A 5,396-nucleotide genomic window follows, 5' to 3' on the forward strand; every position below is an offset into this window, starting at 1 on the left:
TCTAGAACTATTGTAAAACAAACCGGTACTCTAAAGAAATAGTTAATTTTACTGATTGGGTGCGCTGCGTGAACTTAGCGCACCTTTTTTTGAAAGTCTATTTTTTTGTATTTAATGACCGGAACTATTGAAAATTGTTGCAAAGAGCTCTAGAACTTTTCAAGAGAGTATCAGAACTCTAAAAAAAATGTCACATTTTTAAATATGGTGTGCCAAGTTCACGCAAGTATTTATCAGCGGTACGCAATTAATGTGACTTATCGCGCCGATTTCTGTTGGATTACGCGGATTACGGTGCAACCGATCAATCAACGTAAGAAACAAACAGTACACAAGCAGACAGTACGGACAATCAGCCGGACAATACGCGGTGGGAAGTTGCGGAAATTAAACGATCGAGAATCTCGCGACGTTACTTGCTTGAGGGTTTCGAATTTTATACTGTGTAATTTCAACTCGATAATAATTTTTCTCAGTGAAAATTTCGTAATAAAAAACTATGAATAAAATCGGAGAATTTTCAGACACCTAAAAATATATATCATTTCATCCTTAGCGAGATACCCTTGCATATGGCTTCAGGAGATTCTTCTAAAATTAAAAGAAAAATATTCTAAGCGCGATATTCTTAAAGTTAGAGAAATTTCGTCTCTTATCTACAGTACAAATCTTGTTCTTAAGATAAATGTCTTCCAGTAGAAGGATATTCTACTGCAAGTAAGCATATTCCTCTTGACTTGAATCAATTCCTCTTGTTTCAAAAAGAAAAAAAATTCGAATAATATCTAATAGATTCCCGATTAATTACTTCATCACAATTCACCAGTCCACTATATTAGAAGAAAAATACTCTTCTGGTAAAAATTTTCGCTTAGAATATGAGATTGCAAGAAATAGGGTTTTGCTGGAATCTTTTTTCTGGGTATTGGAATATTTTTCTTTTGATTTTAGGAGAATCCTCTTGAGGTATAAGAGGATTCCGCTAAAAATGAAATATCTCCTTAGTTGGATATTAGGGAGACAAGACGTGTTGTCATTCGACGAGAGAAATGTCAAACGCGCAGAGAACAACGTGATTGTCAATTGCTAAGTATGCGCGTGAAATCACGCAGAGACCCAATTAAAACGTCGACGTTCGTTAAGAGCTCGTTAAGTGCGCTGTGACGAGCTACACCTGTAAATCTGAGTGCATCCATTATCAGTACACGCGCTTTGTGTCAGCGGCTTATCGCGTAGGACACGTGATCGATCATCACGTTCTCCGGCGCCGTCGAAAAAATCGATGTACTCATTAGCGAGTGGAAACAATTATTCTTGAAATATCAGATTACGTCAGGCGATCACGACATCCGACAACGCGACGGACTTTTCGATGACGTTTCAGTTTTCTGTCTCGCAAAACTCGCGAGACGTCTCGGCGAGACTGGAATCTTATATTTTCGGCACCGCTCATAACTTAACGTCACCGGGGGAAGCACGCAATTGAGCCGGGACATTTGGTAAGGGAACACGCGCGTAGCGGCTCCCAACTTGTTTCTTGAATTGAATTTATGCGCCAATAATTTAGCCGACATCGTTCGCGCCGCCCAAAGACGTAAACCACATCGGGTCCCTAATATCGCGCTTATGTCGGCATTGAAATTCTAAAATTAGCAATAAAGCGCGCGTGCTTCAGAACGAGTCAATGTAAAATTGCATCTCGTTGAAAGAAAAAAAATTGCCGATCCTGCACCACGATGCATTCGCAGAAACTATACTTCGGAAGGCACATTGGCACGCGATAAATGAAACGTAAAAAGAGAGAGCTCGAACACAAGCGAGCTATAATTTTTCCGTAAAATTCCTCCTCGTAACAATAGCGAATAATAATTATTTTGGAATAACATACTATTCACAATATTTCACTTCTCCTCGGAATTACACAAAATTGTCATAATGAAGTTAAATGAATCTTTGAGACGAATCGTTCTTGAGAGTTTGAAATAGAAAAATTAAAATGACACTACTGCTCACCCGCACAATGAAAAAATTATTTTTATACTTGGAACTAAAATATTTAGTATATACGATTTGGTATATACAATTTGGTACATTACCACGTTTTTCCTTGTGTCTAGTGTATGTATTATTCAAAAAGCAAAACACACATAGCAACAATTAAATCTGTTGGTTGCAGTTACCAAACATTTGGTTATCTCATTTTAACCAAATGTTGCGATATACCAAATTTTAGTTTCGATACGATCCTTCTTTCAATGCAATATTTCAAATTGTCATAAAGTCAATCTGTCCGCCAACCCTAAGCGGAATTAAGCGCGCGTAATCGTCTTCCGAGTCTTGAACGTCGCGAATTGTGCCGCGATACCGCGTCTGTACGGACAGTCAATGTATTCTAACGAGTGCTTTAACTCGGTTAATTCCCACTGGACGTTGCACAGACGCTCCTGTGCGCGCGAATGGCACTTCCTGCAATGACGCTTCCCGGAAGCGCCACTGTGCGCCGGTTTGTGGATTCTTCTAGGGCGCGGCAGTTCGTATAAATTATACGGCTAGATAAGACCATCGGTCCGTCCATGTATGAGGCTTATTGTCGAGTCGCGAGTGCATGATCGCCGCTCATATCGCAACGACGTCGTAAAACTCGCTCGTGTCGCCCCGCTCGTTAATCGCCGCGCGACCCGTAATGTTAAGCACCAGGGGGCGGGGAACCCGATTCGTAAAAGTGAAAAGTATAAATCCGTGTAATGCACGGTCGATAATTGATGTTCGTGTGCGCGACAACGCGACTTGCAATACTCGTCGAGTGACTCCTACCGTGTTCTCATCGTCCCTTTGCTTCTCTACAGAGTTGCAGCATACATTAACATATCTTTCAGCCCCCCCGCGTACCCCAAGTAACAAGTCACGTATGCTCGTGACGTACAGCGGATTTTATTTAGCACGAAGACCATTTGTTAAAAGAAAGAAATTTGACTAGACTGAAGTGATCGCCTTGAGATATTTAATGTAATTATTAATCAATAAACCCGTCACCCAAAATCTTTTTATCTGACTCACCGATCATCAGGAGCTCAGGATCGGCCACGTTCTGCTACAGTTCTGAAATCAAAATAGTATCATCAATTAGATATAAACGGCAATGGCTTGACGAGAAAAATAGGCATCGATACGAGCGTATTAAATTTTTACGATTGATAGTAACTTAACGATTTTTTCTTGGATAACCATATCCTAGTTCTCGATCGCAAAGGGTTAAATGCGGAAAAAGTTGGGATAAATTTACCTTTGAGCCGACTCTGCTCGGCCTGAACCGGATTCTCCGGTACGGCATCCACTAAAACTGTTGGGAAACGCACCCATTTGCGTGGTGCACGAGTCTCGCCTCTGAAAAAAAAAGCAAGTTTCTAGTTCGATAATATTATTTCGATTCTTTGTGATAAATACGTATGCGCAATTCACGCGTTTCTCCCAACTTTAGCTTACAAATTGATCGCAGTTAAGTCAAAATTCCGACAACGGAAATGAAATGAACTTTTGCAGCTATCGAGCGCTTAATGTATTTTAATTTCACGAAGCCTCGTCAGATCCTGTTTTCCTTCTTATTTTAAGAAAAAAAATTGATGCACGAGTTATAATTTAACTACATCATACCTATTATTACGCGCACTAGGAGATGGAGGACGTCGGTGTGAAAAGTTTTTTAATTACGACATGTCTTAACGTCAATTATATTGGGTCGGTTTACGAGATTAATTATAATTATTTGTCGATCCTAATTACGCAACACACGCAACGATCACGGAGTCAACGTCGATTTTTCCGTACTGCTCGCTCAGAGAAGAAACACACGAATTACGCGTGTTATTTACACATAGCTGCTTCGTGCTACCTTGTTATTAATCACTGTGTCACTTTGCTCCTTATTATTTTTCGCGTAACCCCACACTATCTGTCGCGCGCACACTTCACACGCTTCACTACCGCTACAAGTCCCTTCAATGATTCCTTTGACACGCTAAAGTAAAACCGTAATATGTTGCGGCGCGGCACGCGATCTCGCTTACCTCTTTATACGACTCGCAGCTGTACGACTAGATGTATTAATACCGCGAGCATTGATGCCGATAATTGTCAGACCAAATTACCAAAAACGTCGCTAAAAGATCGCGCATTATTTTCTGGCGCAACGCTCGCTGCTCGCGATACCCGCTGATTATTGCTCATTAATCGCGCAGTGACCAAGCAACATTAATGCAACGCAAATTTCATAGCGACACGCGTCGTTATTACTTTGTGAAGCTGTCGTCCCAGCGATACGACGAAACGTAGCGGCCTCTTAGCTCCACTGAACCCTTTATTTAAGACGTTCATTAACATCGACGTCGCATGTCTTCATAAGCTGACGGCTAAATAATCACATGCGCGTGTATGTGCGCGCGCGTCTTTTTCGTTTTTTTGAGGAATCAAGTGTCCCATCCGTGTGCGGTACGCCTCGAGTGACTCGACCACGAATACCGATCGCATGCTCATAATAACACAGCCACGTAAGCCTCCCATCATTATCGATTTTCCGAGGTGGCGAACTGCCTGCGCGATCGACGATCGCATCGCGTCGCAAGGATAAGAGTTCTATTCCTGATTAGTACGTGCCGCGCAGCAGCGATAAACGACTAACGTGAACGATCCCCGGCGCGGTTTTGCTTCTCTTCGCCACTGTCTCTCCTCTCCGCTCGCTCTGTTTCTCCCGGTGCATGCAGCGTACTTCTGTTTGGACAGATTACCGTGACATTGCCAGCGACAGTAGTGGTAGTAATCGTCGCAAGGTGCACGCCGGTCAACCGGCAAAAAATCGCAAGGCATATGCACGAGATATTTACGCTTTCGTGCGCGAGCCACCAGCCGTTAAACGACACTTTGGTCAGCGCGCGGTGTATGCATCACCGCGATGCACCGGCGTGTTTAATCGCGATGACAGCGACATGTAGGCCGCAAATACGCTAAGAGACACTTGAGCAGAGCTTCGGGTGGATCGTCCATTTAAAATTAACCCGCGTCAGGTTTTGCCGAGCCCAGCTAACGGTGCGATAGCTTAGGATTGAATTTTTCGCGGTCGTGTTTTGAGCCGGGGCGTCGCGGCGTGGCGCTAAACGGCGCGAAATGACAGGCCGTCGAGTAAATGCACGATAATTAATCTCTTCCGCATTAATATGCATGTAATATGCGGGCAGAAATCGTCACTTAGCGGCGATTTTTCCGATGTAACGACAACGCATCGGCACTTGACGGCGTGCGCATCGATCAAACTCGTCGAACATATCGAAATTCTTGGCAGTTCTTCGGCTCGAGGGATTAGCTCGTACTTTCTCTCTCTCTCTCTCTCTCTCTCTCTCTCTCTC

General features: G+C 43.0%; 2 protein-coding genes across 4 annotated transcripts in view; one reads left to right on the forward strand and one right to left on the reverse strand.

Moving 5' to 3' along the window:
• Positions 1-3,391, reverse strand: part of LOC116845487 — a 159,299-nt gene extending 155,908 nt beyond the window's left edge. For both annotated transcript variants that reach the window (XR_004378251.1, XR_004378250.1), the window contains exons 1-2: positions 3,284-3,391; positions 3,058-3,099 (exon numbers count right to left, since the gene is read on the reverse strand). The gene's annotated coding sequence lies outside the window, so the exon portion shown is untranslated. The remainder of the gene's footprint in view (positions 1-3,057; positions 3,100-3,283) is intronic.
• The window catches only part of LOC116845482, a 129,281-nt gene that overhangs the window by 72,068 nt on the left and 51,817 nt on the right, over positions 1-5,396 (forward strand). The gene's annotated exons all lie outside the window — the stretch shown is intronic.

Source organism: Odontomachus brunneus, unplaced genomic scaffold (genome assembly GCF_010583005.1).
Source record: "Odontomachus brunneus isolate Ranch 3 - 2012 unplaced genomic scaffold, Obru_v1 Obru_scaffold_052, whole genome shotgun sequence".
Classification (NCBI taxonomy): domain Eukaryota; kingdom Metazoa; phylum Arthropoda; class Insecta; order Hymenoptera; family Formicidae; genus Odontomachus; species Odontomachus brunneus.